Genomic DNA, 15,109 nt, shown 5'->3' with positions numbered 1-15,109 from the left:
CGAAGAGACAAAACTAATTTTGAAATTCCAAAAAGGAACTGGTCCAACATAATATTGAGTCAATATTTCATGTTGGACAAATTCATGTTAAGAATTTCAGTATTTCTGCCACATCTTCGGCATTCGTTTTGAATATCTGGAAAATTGGAAAAGCATTACATTAAAAAAACTAAAAAAAAACAGCATGGGGGTCTCCCGCTCGCTCCTTAACAACCAGCTATTCTTCAGAAAGAATTTGGATTGGAGAAAAGATTGGGGTCTCAGTATTTGCCAAGTTTTCAGGGCTCCCATTTTGAAACACAGGCTTTGTGTAGTGACAGGTGTGTGACCCTGTCTGGAGTACTCTATCCGAAAAACTGCACTCCAGGTTGGTGGGGTTCTATGTCCATAGGATTGAGAAAGTTGAGGCAGCTGAGCGAGACCAAAAGAGGATCTGGGACAACTAAGCAAGTCCATGGAACCTAGGTCTCAGAGGAGTGAGAAAGCCCAAAATGTCAGGAGAACTCCTATCTAAAACGTCAGCATTGGGCCCGTGCATCAAGGTGCTGTAACCATGTCTGAGTGAGCCAAGAGGACCAGAGGGGGCTGAGTGATACAGTCAAAGGGACTGGTAAGAAGGTGCTGCTAAAGAGAGCCAGGGGGCTTAGTATTTTTACCTGTTCACTGTTATGCTTTGAGAAGTGCAAACCCCTGCATGGGTGAAATACTAACACAAGAGACTGTTTTCTTTAACCACTTCAATACAGGACACTTTCGCCCCCTTCCTGACCAGGCCAATTGTTCTCACACTTTGAATGGCAATGACTTATACAACACTGTACTCAAATTAAATTTTTTTTTTTTTCGAGACAGAGCTTTTGGTGGCATTTAATGACCACTGGGTTTTTTATTTTTTGCAATATAGGCAAAAAGAAAAAAATGCAAAAAAAATAAAATTTATATTAGTTTCTGGTATAAAATTTCGCAAAAAAATTATCTTTGTTCATAAATGTAGGTCAAAATGTATTCTGCTACATCTCTTTGGTAAAAATAACTGAAATCAGTGTATATTATTAAGTCTGTGTGAAAGTTATAGAGTCTACAAACTATGGTATACAGTATACTTGAAAATGAATCAGTCCTGATGTACTAATGGCCTATCTCATTTCATGAGGCCCTAAAATGCCAGGACAGTACAAATACCCTCCACATTATCCCTTTTTGGAAAGCAGATAGACCAAGGTATTTAGTAACAGGCATGGTGAGTTTTTTAAGTTGTAATTTTTTTTGTCACAATTTTTTTGTTCATTATGCTATTCAAAATGAAAAATTTTAAATTCTGAACCATTTTATTTCATTGTGGCCCGCGACCGATTACCAAATCACTTAAGTGTAACTTGGTCTTCACAAGGTTGAGCACCCCTGATCTATATAAACTACTATTGTGACATAAATTCAGAAAAAGGTCCAGCATTGAACAGAGAACTGAAAACCCTAATTTTGGAACCTTAATCATGAGGCACAAATTATGAGTTGACCAAGTCCTCTGCACCAAGAAGGTACTCAGGACTGCTCAAGACCCAAGAGGCAAATGTTTATCGAGTGCTCAAACCAATTAATTGAGCAGAAAGGATCTTTCTGTGTCCAGAGCCGAACTCCAGGGTATGCCTGGTCCTGCAAGACACGTGACATGTCCCACACTGCCAGAACTGTGAGTAGTAAGGCATGAAAATGAGGAAGCCATCAGACCCAAGACCCTCATGCCAAACTCAGGGCAGAGTCTGAATGTGGAAGCAAAGAGCCTAGATCTTGAACAGAGTGGAGGCTAGGATCGGGCTCAGAAACTAAAGTGAAGAGATATTTCCAGCACTGAGTTATGGAAATTAAGGATAATGGGATCTGCACAGTATGGGTCTACACAGTCCACAGGACAGTGGCTGAATCTACCATGCCTTCAGAAGAAAGTCCTCTAATATCCCACTGCCGAAGCAGAGCAAAAACAGGGGCTAGAGTCTTTGGAATGGACAGTGCCCAAATAAGGGCCACACTGAGAAAAAGGAAGCATAGGAGCTCCCCAAGACTGGCAGTAGACATTCCACAGAGGCCAGAAGGTCCCCCATATCGAGGAAGCGGTGACTGACCTCTTGGCTTCCATGCAGGACTATTGTATCTGGAGAGGTACTCCCCTGCATTCGCCTCACATGAACAGAAATTAAGTGAAAAAACAGATTGGCTGTGGAGAAAAGAGAGGCAGACTGATTGTGATCTATGTGCTCAGAGTTGGCCAGAGAGCTAACAGTATATATAAAGATATACAGTAATGGCCAAAAATATTGCAACACCTGCATTTCTGTCAGAGAATGCACCATTTCACCCAGAAAACTGTTGCAATTACAAATGTTTAGGCATTCTCATGTTTATTTATTTTGTTTGCATTGGTATGACACAAAAAAGTGGAGAAACAAAACGCCAAGTCCAATAGATTCCACGCAAACCCCCAAAAATAATTGTTGTTGGAGGGGTTAAACTGATATATATATGTAGGTGAGATTATACATGAAGGGTCGATATACTCAATATGACTTTGCATAAAGTGTGAATAATAAATGCTTTTTATTTTTACATTTATAGTATCTTAAACTGAGTGAATATGACCCTAACCTAAAAAGCTAATAGGGTTTTAAAGGTACCATACTATACATTAGAAAAAACTTGGCAAAAATATAAGATTACTTTTATTAATTAAATTAATTTTAAAAAGCCACCATAATGGTGGAACATAGAATTAAAACACATAGGGCATATTGGGCCCGAATACAAAGACAAACAATACTACAAAGTGTAGCCTACTAACACATGTACTAACACATGAAACAGATTGAAGCTCAACATAGTTGGTACAAAATAGTATTTGTAGGTTGCTCCAACATATTTGATACAGTTGAACGCTTGTTCGTTACTCCAACGTGTTTCATGGGACAAGGCCCGCTTCTTCAGGGAGACAAAGTATACGTTTCTAGAATAAAGCAAAAGTAGGCCCAAAACATATTATAAATATATAACCATTACAATACTCAAGAAATGGAATGAAAAACTGTCAGCATTTACCGGTTGGTAATATTGATGACTGCACATAAGGCCAATGAAAGACAACCCGAGCAATTGGTTCAAGGATGGATGGAAGGGGACCCCTCAGTCAAAAGTATCAGTGGTCGCCAGAGAGATGGAACCATCACTCCACAATAAGGAGCTAAAACATCATTAAAGAAAATGCATTATAGATTAAGATAAGATAAAAAAATGTCCCACAGAAATACAAACTACATCCCTACTCCCCAAACTAGCAATCAATAAAGCCCTACAAAGAGGGGGGGACAACAGTAACAGAGGGAAGGGAAAATAAGTATAGCCTCATGCCCTCCACATCTATACCAACTTTATGGCACCATAAAGGGGGTCACCTTAAGCATAGAAATAATTAATGACAGGCAAAGTCCATCTAAATACATACCATAGAAAACAATGTAAGTAGATGTCTCAATAAGCATCCAAAGAGGCTCCAAAACAAGTTGTATGGATATATGGATATCAGAAGAACTTTCAGATCAACAGAGGGAAGAATGACATGACAGCATCCCTACATCCCAGCAATCTCCTCCAGTGTAGTCCTAGCCTCCATCTGCTAATGGCAGGCTTTAAATAGTGGTACATACTGCCAAATTGGTGGCATTTGCACCATAATGCGCATGCGTGGTGATATCATTGACGCATGCCAATGACGTCACGACGCCCGGCATCAAGACGCCATGTGCCGTGACGTCAGCAAGTCACATGATCGCGGCCATCTTAATGAAACCCATAATCCAGAACACTAGACACCTAATGTATCTACAACCACCAAACAAAAAGCGCCAAGCGCACAGACAACCGGGGAGGCACTTACAATCAACAACACCATATCCTATACACCAGTTACAGTATATATCCATTCCAAGCCACTAACAAAGGGGAAGAAAGATATTGGCCAGATCAGACCTCTATTTAGGCTATATGTAACATCCAAATGAAGCCATAAAAAAAAAAGATAAAAGAAAAATGACATGCTGGGATTCAGAGGTCCTATGGAGTCAATTCTATTACCAACAGGCACTACATTATGCTATTTGGATATTTCACCATAATTAACAAATTATGCACAGGGCCCACTAGAGGACGTCGGGCCCTCAGGCCACCCTCATGAAGTCTTTTTCTGATTGCTTGGTCACTAGGCATTCACAACAGTGGCCTGCTGGAGGTCATTTTTTAGGGCTCTGGAAGTGCTCATCCTGTTCTTCCTTGCACAAAGGCTCAAATACCGGTCCTGCTGATGGGTTAAGGACCTTCTACGGCCCTGTCCAGCTCTCCTAGAGCAAATACCTGTCACCTCAAATCTCCGTTTTCTTGAGACTGTGCTGGGAGACACAGCAAACATTCTGGCAATGGTACGTATTAATGTGCCACCCTGGAGAAGTTGGACTGCCTGTGCAACCTCTGTAGGGTCCAGGTATGGCCTCATGCTACCACTAGTGACACTGACCCTAGCCAAATGCAAAGCTAGTGAAAAACAGTCAAAAAAGATGAGTAGGGAAAAAAATGTCAGTGGTCTCCACCTGTAAAACCATTCCTGTTTTGTTGTTGTTGACCATCTAGTGCACCTGCTGTTAATTTCATTAACACCAAAGCAGCTGAAACTGATTAACAAGCCCTCTGCTACTTAACTGACCAGATCAATATCCCAGAAGTTTAACTGACTTGATGCAATACTCCGATTAAAAAGTGTTCCTTTAATTTTTTTGAGCAGTGTGATAAAACACTTTACTGGAAACCACGCCAAAAGGTGCAGCAAGTAGGATTTCATTTTATTATAATGCACAGTACTGAAACTCTTACAATAATATTTCTTTCAAAGAAAAACTTTAGGGACACTAAAATCATGAAAACTCTTGCCATAATGGATGCTAACACTTCATCATATACAATAACATCACAAAATCACAATCAATACATAAATAATATAGACATATGAGATTATATAAACACATCTATTAAATCAAATGAACAAAATATAAGGAATATAGAAAAAAACGTTTCTCTAAATAATTAAATAATAAACTATATGATGGCTGAGGAAAAAAAAAATTAAATAAAAAATCAATAGTAGACTAATGAACAATCAGGGCAAAAAAGCTTTGAAACTTAATAAATCATTCAAGCCCGATGCTTGTGTTGCCACCAAATTATATATCCATCTTGCTTCTTTCTGAAGAATACAGCGGTCTCAGTCACTGCCTCTGGGGTCTAAATGGACTCTATCAAGGGCAAAAAACTTCACACATTGAGGAGGAACTCTGCACTGGTCAGAAAGTGAAAAGTATACAATGTATCAGTGTAAAAATGAGCTTAAGAATTAAAATAAATTCCATCATGGGGAGATCATTTTGTGAATGAAAGCACACTACAATGTTTCATAGTTTCACAATATTGCTGTGTGCATTCTGGTGCAATGTTAGCCTGCAAACAAAAAATTGTGAAAAAACAACACCAAAAATAATGCAAATTTTAAGTGCTAAATATCGCATAACATAAACATTTAATGCATTCGGTAAATAACGGATGTTTTTTAGTGAATTGACTACTTTTGAAATAAATACTGCATGAGTTATTTGAACTCAAAAATTAATGTGGCATTTATCTCTTAGTGAATTGACCCCTATGTACCTAAAAAGTTCTGATAATGTTATGGGTATGTCTCTTAGTGTTCAGTATATGCAGGAAGCATGTGAAGGGTATGACACTGGTTATGTTTGGGAGAGAAGAGCAGAAAGCAAAACAACAGGCAATATGTACAACAAAGGAGTGTGGTGGGCATGACAGTGGTCAGTATATGTAGGAAACTAGTATAGAGGGTATAATGGCGTTCAGTATGTGCAGAAAAAGAACACACAGGATATGACAAGGGACAATATATGCAAGAGGGAGGTTAAGAGGGTATGACAGTGCACTCAATAACTAGGTGTTGGGGAGAGAAGGCTTTGACAGTATACACAATGTAAATATACGGTGTCTTAGAAGTAGCAGGAAAGGAGAGGAAAGTGTGACAATATAGGGTATACGTTTCTAGTTTTTATTACCAACATTAAATAGGGGTAAAAAAGAATTACATCATTCAACCAGCACAAAAAAACATAGGATAACTATAATGATTAACATACAGTGCATCCAGAAAGTATTCACAGCGCTTAACTTTTGCCACATTTTGTTATGTTACAGCCTTATTCCAAAATGGATTAAATTAATTTTTTCACTCAACATTCTACAAACAATACCCCATAATGACAATGTAAAAGAAGGTCATTTTGAAATTTTTGCAATTTATTAAAAAAACATAAAACAAAAACACCACATGTACAGTTGTGTTCAAAATAATAGCAGTCAGACATCACTAACCTGATCAATCACTGTTTTTGGTAGAAATGATATTTCTACATGGCAAATAATTTACTAGCAGGTGTAGTAGAGTAATAGAAATCCAACAGACCCAACAGTCATGACATGCATGCTGCTGATTCTGTGTAATTGAATCACTAATTGAAAGGGGCATGTTCAAAATAATAGCAGTGTGGAGTTCTATTAGTGAGGTCATTCATTCTTTGAAAAACAGGTGGCAATTATTGCCCTTATTTAAGGAAGGAAGGCAGCAAATGTTGTACATGCTGGTTACAGTGCATTTCTCTCTGAAATTCTGAGGAAAATGGGTCGCTCCAGACATTGTTCAGAAAAACAGCGTACCATGATTAAAAAGTTGATTGGAGAGGGGAAAACATATAAAGAAGTGCAGAAAATGATAGGCTGTTCAGCTAAAATGATCACAAATGCTTTAAAATGGCAACCAAAACCTGAAAGACGTGGAAGAAAGCGAAAAACTACCATTCGAATGGATAGAAGAATAGCCAAAATGGCAAGGACTCAGCCAACAATCAGCTCCAGGAAGATCAAAGAAGGTCTAAAGTTACCTGTGAGTACTGTTACAATTAGAAGACGCCTATGTGAAGCCAAGCTATCTGCAAGAAGCCCCCGCAAAGTCCCACTGTTGAAAAAAAGACGTGCTGAAGAGGTTACAATTTACCAAAGAGCACATTGACTGGCCTAAAGAGAAATGGCGCAACATTTTGTGGACTGATGAAAGTAAGATTGTTCTTTTTGGGTCTAGTGGCCGGAGACAGTTTGTCAGATGACCCCCAAACACTGAATTCAAGCCACAGTACACTGTGAAGACAGTGAAGCATGGTTGCGCAAGCATCATGATATGGGGATGTTTCTCATACTACGGTGTTGGGCCGATTTATCACATACCAGGGATCATGGATCAGTTTGAATACATCAGAGTACTTGAAGAGGTCATGCTGCCCTTTCCTGAAGAGGAAATGCCCTTCAAATGGGGGTTCCAACAAGACAACGACCCCAAACACACCAGTAAACGTGCAACATCTTGGTTCCAGACCAACAAGATTGACGTTATGGAGTGGCCAGCCCAATCCCCGAATCTTAATCCAATAGAAAACTTGTGGGGTGACATCTAAAATGCAGTTTCTGAGGCAAAACCAAGAAATAGAGAAGAACTGTGGAATGTAGTCCAATCATCCTGGGCTGGAATACCTGTTCACAGGTGCCAGAAGTTGGTTGACTCCATGCAACACAGATGTACAGCAGTTCTCAGAAACAGTGCTTATACAACTAAATATTAATTAAGTGATTCAAAGGAAAGCAAAATCTTCAAACATTTTTCAGTTTATATAATGAATGTTTGAGTTTGTAAAGAAGAATACAAACACTGCTATTTTTTGAACAGTCTAATATTCACTTTTCTTCAATTTTGTTTAGAGGAACAACACAAATTTGATATATTTTTCTTTGTGTTTTGATTTGGAATAGAATGTGTAGTGTTCCCAATGCATTTGTGTGTATGGAAATAAAAGCTATTAGAAGGATTTTGAGCTTTATTCACTTTTTTCAACACACTGCTATTATTTTGAACACAACTGTACATAAGTATTCACAGCCTTTGCATTGACACGCAAAATTGAGCTGTGGTGCATCCTGTTCCCACTGATCATCCTTGAGATGTTTTCACAACTTGGAATTGGAGTCCACTTGTGGGAAATTCAGTTGATTGGACATGATTAGGAAAGGCATAAACCTGTCTATATAAGGTCCCACAGTTAACAGTGCATGTCAGGGCACAAACCAAGCCATGAAGTCCAAGGAATTGTCCGTAGACCTCTGGGACAGGATTGTATCAAGGCATAGATCTGGGGAAGGGTACAGAAACATTTCTGCAGTATTGAAGGTCCCAATGAGCACAGTGGCCTCCATCATCTGTAAATGGAAGAAGTTTGGAACCACCAGGAATCTTCCTAGAGCAGGCCACCAGGCCTTAGCCAGGGAGGAGAAGGGCGGAGAGGGGAGAAGGGCCTTAGCCAGGGAGGCAACCAAGCACCCGATGGTCACTCTAAAAAAGCTCCAGCGTTTCTCTGTGGAGAGAGGAGAACCTTCCAGAAGGACAACCATCTCTGCAGCACTCCACCAATCAGGTCTGTATGGTAGAGTGGCCAGACAGAAGCCACTCCTAAGTAAAAGGCAAATGTCAGCCTGCCTGGAGTTTGCCAAAAGGCACCTGAGGGACTCTCAGACCATGAGAAAAAACAATCTCTGGTCTGGTGAAACAAAGATTGAACTCTTGGTCTGAATGCCAAGCGTCATGTCTGGAGGAAACCAGGCACTGCTCACCACCTGGCTAATACCATCTCTACAGTGAAGCATGGTGGTGGCAGCATCATGCTGTGGGGATGTTTTTCAGTGGCAGGAACTGGGAGACTAGTCAGGATTGAAGGAAAGAGGAATGCAGCGATGTACAGAGACATCCTTGATGAAAACCTGTTCCAGAGTGCTTTGGACCTTAGACTGGGGCGATGGTTCATCTTTCAACAGGACAACGACTCTAAGCACACAGCCCACATAACAAAGGAGTTGCTACGGGCCAACTCTGTGAATGTCCTGGAGTGGCCCAGCCTTGAACCTGATTGAACATCTCTGGAGAGATCTGAAAATGGCTGTGCACCAACGCTCCCCATCCAACCTGATGGAGCTTGAGAGGTACTGCAAAGAAGAATGGAAGAAATTGCCCAAAAATAGGTGTGCCAGGCTTGTAGCATCATACTCAAAATGACTTGAGGCTGCAATTGGTGTTAAAGGTGCTTCAACAAAGTATTGAGCAAAGGCTGTGAATACTTATGTACATGTGTTTTTTTTTCGGTTTTTATTTTTAATAAATTGCAAAGATTTCAAAATGAACTTCTTTCACGTTGTCATTATGAGGTATTGTTTGTCAAAATGTTGTGGAAAAAAATGAATTTAATCCATTTTCGAATAAGGCTGTAACATAACAAAATGTGGCAAAAGTTAAGCGCTGTGAATACTTTCTGTGAATTTGCTGTAACATCCATTATATTAACTCAAATTTGAACAACAGGGGGTTAAGGATATGCATGCATCCTACATACTAGGGGGAGTACAACTGGGAAAGCATGAACCCACTGTGGCCAAGAGCAGCACAGAAGCTGAAAAACTGCCACTGCAGGTCCATAAGCAGCTGGGTAAAGGGCAAATACAGGCATTTTAGATGGGGCATGAAGCATGGCATTCTTATCTAGCTGGATGTCAGAAAACAGCCGCGAAACCAAGATCATGGGAAAAGAAGCAGGAAACACTGGCATCTGTCAGTATGGCTGGAAGGTGAAGTACAGGCCAGACAGGGGTCCCTTTGGGCTGGTTGCCCTGGCTCAGTGTAAAAGAGGGCAGTTCAGCAAATAACTGCACAGCACTATGTAGTGATGACAAAGTAGGAAGTTCATCCTAAGAGCCAGTTGCCCCTAGAGGTCAAAGAGATAAACAAAAAATGTCCACTGAGGGGATAGCTCCCATTTACTGTCCCAATTAAGGTTCGTGTGAGGTCTGGGTGTCTCTTGGATCTGTTCGCACTGGCGGTCAGGGCCCAGTTCCTGGCGACTGGACTGGTGAGTCCAGAGCTCCAGTGAAGTGTCTGCAACATACATTTAACGCGTCTATGTTCTGCCCAATGAACCCCCAGAGAAAAAAAAAACGTGAGGTGCATAACAGCCCCTTCAGGGACACATTCTTTGACCTCCCAGTATACCCCCTGAGAGGTCTTCAAGGACAAACAGATGTACCACTGCCTAGACCTGTATAGCATACTGTGGCAAACTCAAACTATGGGCCATGGTCGGTACCCACAGAGGATCCAGTGCTTACAGCAACATTACAATTTGGTCATCTTTGTGTATGGTTCCCTAAGACTCAGCTGAGAATCCAACTGATCCAGAAACCTGCAGGAGGGAGCCACAGTGGCTATAGATCAGTAAGAGCTTGATAGACGAATTTAGAAATAATAAAATAAATAATTAATTAAAAGAAAATAAAATTCTCTTGGTATAGAGAAGATGCCAATTACCTAATGAACTAACCAAAAACTAATAATGGGGGGATTGGGAGGGGTTATAGAGGGGATGTTCCTGCAGCGTTTTTGCTAGTGTCCAATTATCTAAGGGAGCTGTCCGTAATGCACGGTAAAGACTTAGGATGGCCATACACTGAACAAACGTTGATTGGTTCCTAATAAAGCAGATGGATTTTCAGCAGTGGGTGGTCCTGTCGGCTTTGTTCCTTGAAAAATCAATGGAATCAGATGCAAAATTGTCGGCTGAGCACTACCTGTAACCAATCACATGCAGGCACTATTTGAATATTTGGACAGCTGGTGCAGCGCTGTTTAGCATAGATAGAGGAATCTGACAGATTTCTTCTGTTCAACCCGCTGGCTGAATGAAACATACAGTGAGGAACAGAAGTATTTGAACACCCTGCGATTTTGCAAGTTCTCCCACTTAGAAATCATGGAGGGGTCTGAAATTCACATTGTAGGTGCATTCCCACTCTGAGAGAGAATTCAAAAAAAAAAATTCAGGAAATCACATTGTATGATTTTTAAAGAATTTATTTGTCTTGCACTGCGGAACATACAGTATTTGAACACCTGAGAAAATCAGTATTAATATTTGGTACAGAAGCCTTTGTTTGCAATTACAGAGGTCAAACGTTTCCTGTAGTTCTTGACCAGGTTTGCACACACTGCAACAGGGATTTTGGCCCACTCCTCCACACAGATCTCCTCTAGATCTGTCAGGTTTCGGGGCTGTCACTGAGCAACACAGAGTTTCAGCTCCCTCCAAAGATGTTCTATTAGATTTAGGTCTGGAGACTGGCTAGGCCACTCCAGAACCTTGATATGCTTCTTATGGAGCCACTCCTTGGTTATCCTGGCTGTGTGCTTCGGGTTGTTGTCATGTTGGAAGACCCAGCCACGATCCATCTTCAATGCTCTGATTGAGGGAAGGAGGGTGTTGCTCAAAATCTCACAATAAATGGCCCCATTCATCCTCACCTTAATACAATGCAGTCGTTCTGTCCCCTTCGCAGAAAAGCACCCCCAAAGCATGATGTTACCACCCCCATGCTTCACAGTAGGGATGGTGTTCTTGGGATGCAACTTATCCTTTTTCCTCCAAACACGATGAGTGAAGTTTAGACCAAAAAGTTCTACTTTGGTCTCGTCTCACCACATGACTTTCTCCCATGCCTCCTCTGGATCATCCAGATGGTCATTGGCAAACTTCAGACGGGCCTGGACATGTGATGACGTGAGCAGGGGAACCTTCCGTGCAATGCATGATTTGAAACTATTACAGTGTAGTGTTCTACTGACAGTGACCTTTGAAACTGTGGTCCCAGCTCTCTTCATGTCATTGACCAGCTCCTCCCTTGTAGTTCTGGGCTGATTCCTCACCTTTCTTATTATCAGTGATACCCCACGAGGTGAGATCTTGCATGGAGCCCCAGTCCGAGGGAGACTGACAGTTGTCTTTAGCCTCTTCCATTTTCTAACAATTGCTCCAACAGTTGATCTACTTTCACCAAGCTGCTTGGCAATTGCCCCGTAGCCCTTTCCAGCCTTGTGGAGGTCCACAAGTTCGTCTCTGGTGTCTTTTGACAGCTCTTTGGTCTTGCCCATGGTAGTAGTTGGCATTTGACTGACTGTGGGGTGGACAGGTGTCTTTAAAGAGCTCAGACAGGTGCTACTAAGTTAGATTATTTAGTGGAGTAGAGGTGGACTTTTTAAAGGCACAGTAACAGGTCTTTGAGAGCCAGAGTTCTTGCTGTTTCTTAGGTGTTCAAATACTTATGTTCAGCAGTGCAAGACAAATAAATTCTTTAAAAATCATACAATGTGATTTCCTGAATTTTTGTTTTTAATTCTGTCTCTCAAAGTGAGTGGGAATGCACCTACAATGTGAATTTCAGACGCCTCCATGATTTCTAAGTGGGAGAACTTGCAAAATCGCAGGGTGTTTAAATACTTCTGTTCCTCACTGTATCTATCAGTGTATGGCTAGCTTAAGTCCTCTCTATTTCACTGCACAATCAAGAAACAAGGCTTTTCTGTGCTTATTGCTTCTTTATCAGTTTTAATAGAGGGGGTGAGGAGGGCCAAAACTGCTGCCCAACCCAGGGCCCCATTCTGCCTTAATTAATCTCTGAGCAAACTAGAACAATGATTTCATGTTTTTCTGAAAGCTTGTCCTGAAACACATATTCCATTCTGACTTCACTCTGACTTTCTAATCTCTATGCTTAATCCAGGTTAGTGAACCAGAAACCATGAAACCACAGACAGCTAGATAACTAGTATTCTTGGAAGGTGGTCTGCAACAGCAGCCCATATCTCAGCACAAGATTACTTTAATAAATTATAGAAAGGGAAGCTAGGAGCGAATATAAAAAAGAAGGGATTATCACATCCTAATTGTATATAAGAAAAAAAAATACCAAGCAGACTTTTTAAGGCACACAAACAGATGTATATATTAAAAACATATAATTTTTATTATACACAGTTTATTTAAAAAATTAAAATTGCAGTACAAATGTATCCAAGAAGGAAATACATCTAGAACTCATACAAACAGTGCATCACCCCCAGTACATTTAATATACATGCAAATAAAAATTCTTTATTACAATATCAATGCTAGCACAATACCAGACTCTCTCTGAACCCAACGCATTTACCAGAATCTAGTTCCACTTCTTCAGGAGTACAGATGAGATGCACAAGCTAAGACAGAGAAAAAAAATATTACCAAACATATTATATTAGACATATGCAAAATAAGGACTGTGAGTTCTAGAATGTTATTTCAGTGGGAAATAGGAACACTTTTTTCCCCCCAAAAAAGTAGACAGTGAGAGCTGAATGTGTTATTTTGCTATGATTTGTTTTTCGAATGAAAATTTCATTTTCGGAGATTCAGATGTAGAGGAATCTTCGAATGGACAGAAAATGTTATAATGAAATTAGCGAATGCATTTGTTTCATTCGGATGACGTTACATGATGCCAATGGGGAAATTAATTACATTTTCAACTACGTTTGAGAATTCAGATTCAGGAAGCAAATTGATCTGAATTTCATTCCATTCATTAATTCAGATACACATGATGCCAGTTGATATTGCCCAATCAGCTCCCGGACCAACGAATATACAAAACAAATGACAATGGTAAGAAATAAATCCCGAAAACGAATCGGTTCAATATAACGAATATGATGAAACAAAATTCCTTAATGAACAAATGTATCCAAAACAAAACTTTCTGGGATGCACATTTCTAATTATCAAGCCGTAGAGAATGGAGGCGGCTGTATACTCCCTTAAATTCTGTTCTAATGAACTTTAGAAATGTATGCAGTTGTTTTAACTAGACATAGTTGCAGTGCCAGAAGTGAAACTTCCTTTCCTTCCTACCACCACTCACCAGATATATTTGTTTTTCAATAAACAATAAAATTATGAGCTGGTGGCTAATAATGTCATGCCTCCATCCCCTATTTCGCATATTCAAAGACTTTAACCTCCCTAGTGGTATGATTATGTCAATATTTCTGTGCTCAAAGCGGCACTTTTTATATAGTATAGTATAATATTGTTTTATTAGGCAATAAAAGGCAACATAAACTATTAAACTCACATTTCTCCAATGTATAATAAGCCTCTAGAACCTCATGCTATGGGTGTACTTGCATGGGTTCATGTGGAGCACAAAGATGGCGTCTGCACCGGAAATTACCTCACCATGCCAGAAATTGCGTCACCACGTCACCTACGCGTTGCGTCAGATGAAGTCACGTGTGCTTATTATACATTGGAGAAATGGGAGTTAACATACAGTCAGGTCCATAAATATTGGGACATCTACACAATTCTAAAATTATTGGCTCTATACACCACCACAATGGATTTGAAATTAAACGAACAAGATGTACTTTAACTGCAGACTGTCAGCTTTAATTTAAGGGTATTTACATCCAAATCAGGTGAACAGTGTAGGAATTACAACAGTTTGCATATCTGCCTCCCACTTGTTAAGGGACCAAAAGTAATGGGACACATTAATAATCATAAATCAAACTTTCACTTTTTAATACTTGGTTGCAAATCTTTTGCAGTCAATTACAGCCTGAAGTCTGGAACGTATAGACATCACCAGACGCTGGGTTTCATCCCTGGTGATGCTCTGCCAGGCCTCTACTGCAACTGTCTTCAGTTCCTGTTTGTTCTTGGGGCATTTTCCCTTCAGTTTTGACTTCAGCAAGTGAAATGCATGCTCAATCGGATTCAGGTCAGGTGATTGACTTGGCCATTGCATAACATTCCACTTCTTTCCCTTAAAAAACTCTTTGGTTGCTTTTGCAGTATGCTTTGGGTCATTGTCCATCTGCACTGTGAAGCGGCGTCCAATGAGTTCTGAAGCATTTGGCTGAATATGAGCAGATAATATTGCCCGAAACACTTCAGAATTCATCCTGCTGCTTTTGTCAGCAGTCACATCATCAATAAATACAAGAGAACCAGTTCCATTGGCAGCCATACATGCCCACGCCATGACACTACCGCCA

The 15,109-nt window shown here is 40.3% G+C and overlaps 1 long non-coding RNA gene across 1 annotated transcript in view; it reads right to left on the bottom strand.

The window, feature by feature from the left end:
- Positions 1-2,701: 2,701 nt before the first annotated feature.
- The window catches only part of LOC149460191 (uncharacterized), a 52,684-nt gene continuing 40,276 nt past the window's right edge, over positions 2,702-15,109 (bottom strand). Inside the window, exons 2-4 of the long non-coding RNA XR_016313118.1 lie at positions 13,222-13,267; positions 3,088-3,229; positions 2,702-2,995 (exon numbers count right to left, since the gene is read on the bottom strand). This is a non-coding gene — a long non-coding RNA (uncharacterized LOC149460191). The remainder of the gene's footprint in view (positions 2,996-3,087; positions 3,230-13,221; positions 13,268-15,109) is intronic.

Source organism: Staurois parvus, unplaced genomic scaffold, assembly GCF_062004578.1.
Source record: "Staurois parvus isolate SC_StPar_1 unplaced genomic scaffold, SC_StPar_1.0 ptg000233l, whole genome shotgun sequence".
NCBI classification, from domain to species: Eukaryota; Metazoa; Chordata; class Amphibia; order Anura; family Ranidae; genus Staurois; species Staurois parvus.
The sequence above is the reverse complement of the archived record's forward strand: the minus strand, read 5'-3'. Positions and strand labels throughout refer to the sequence as shown.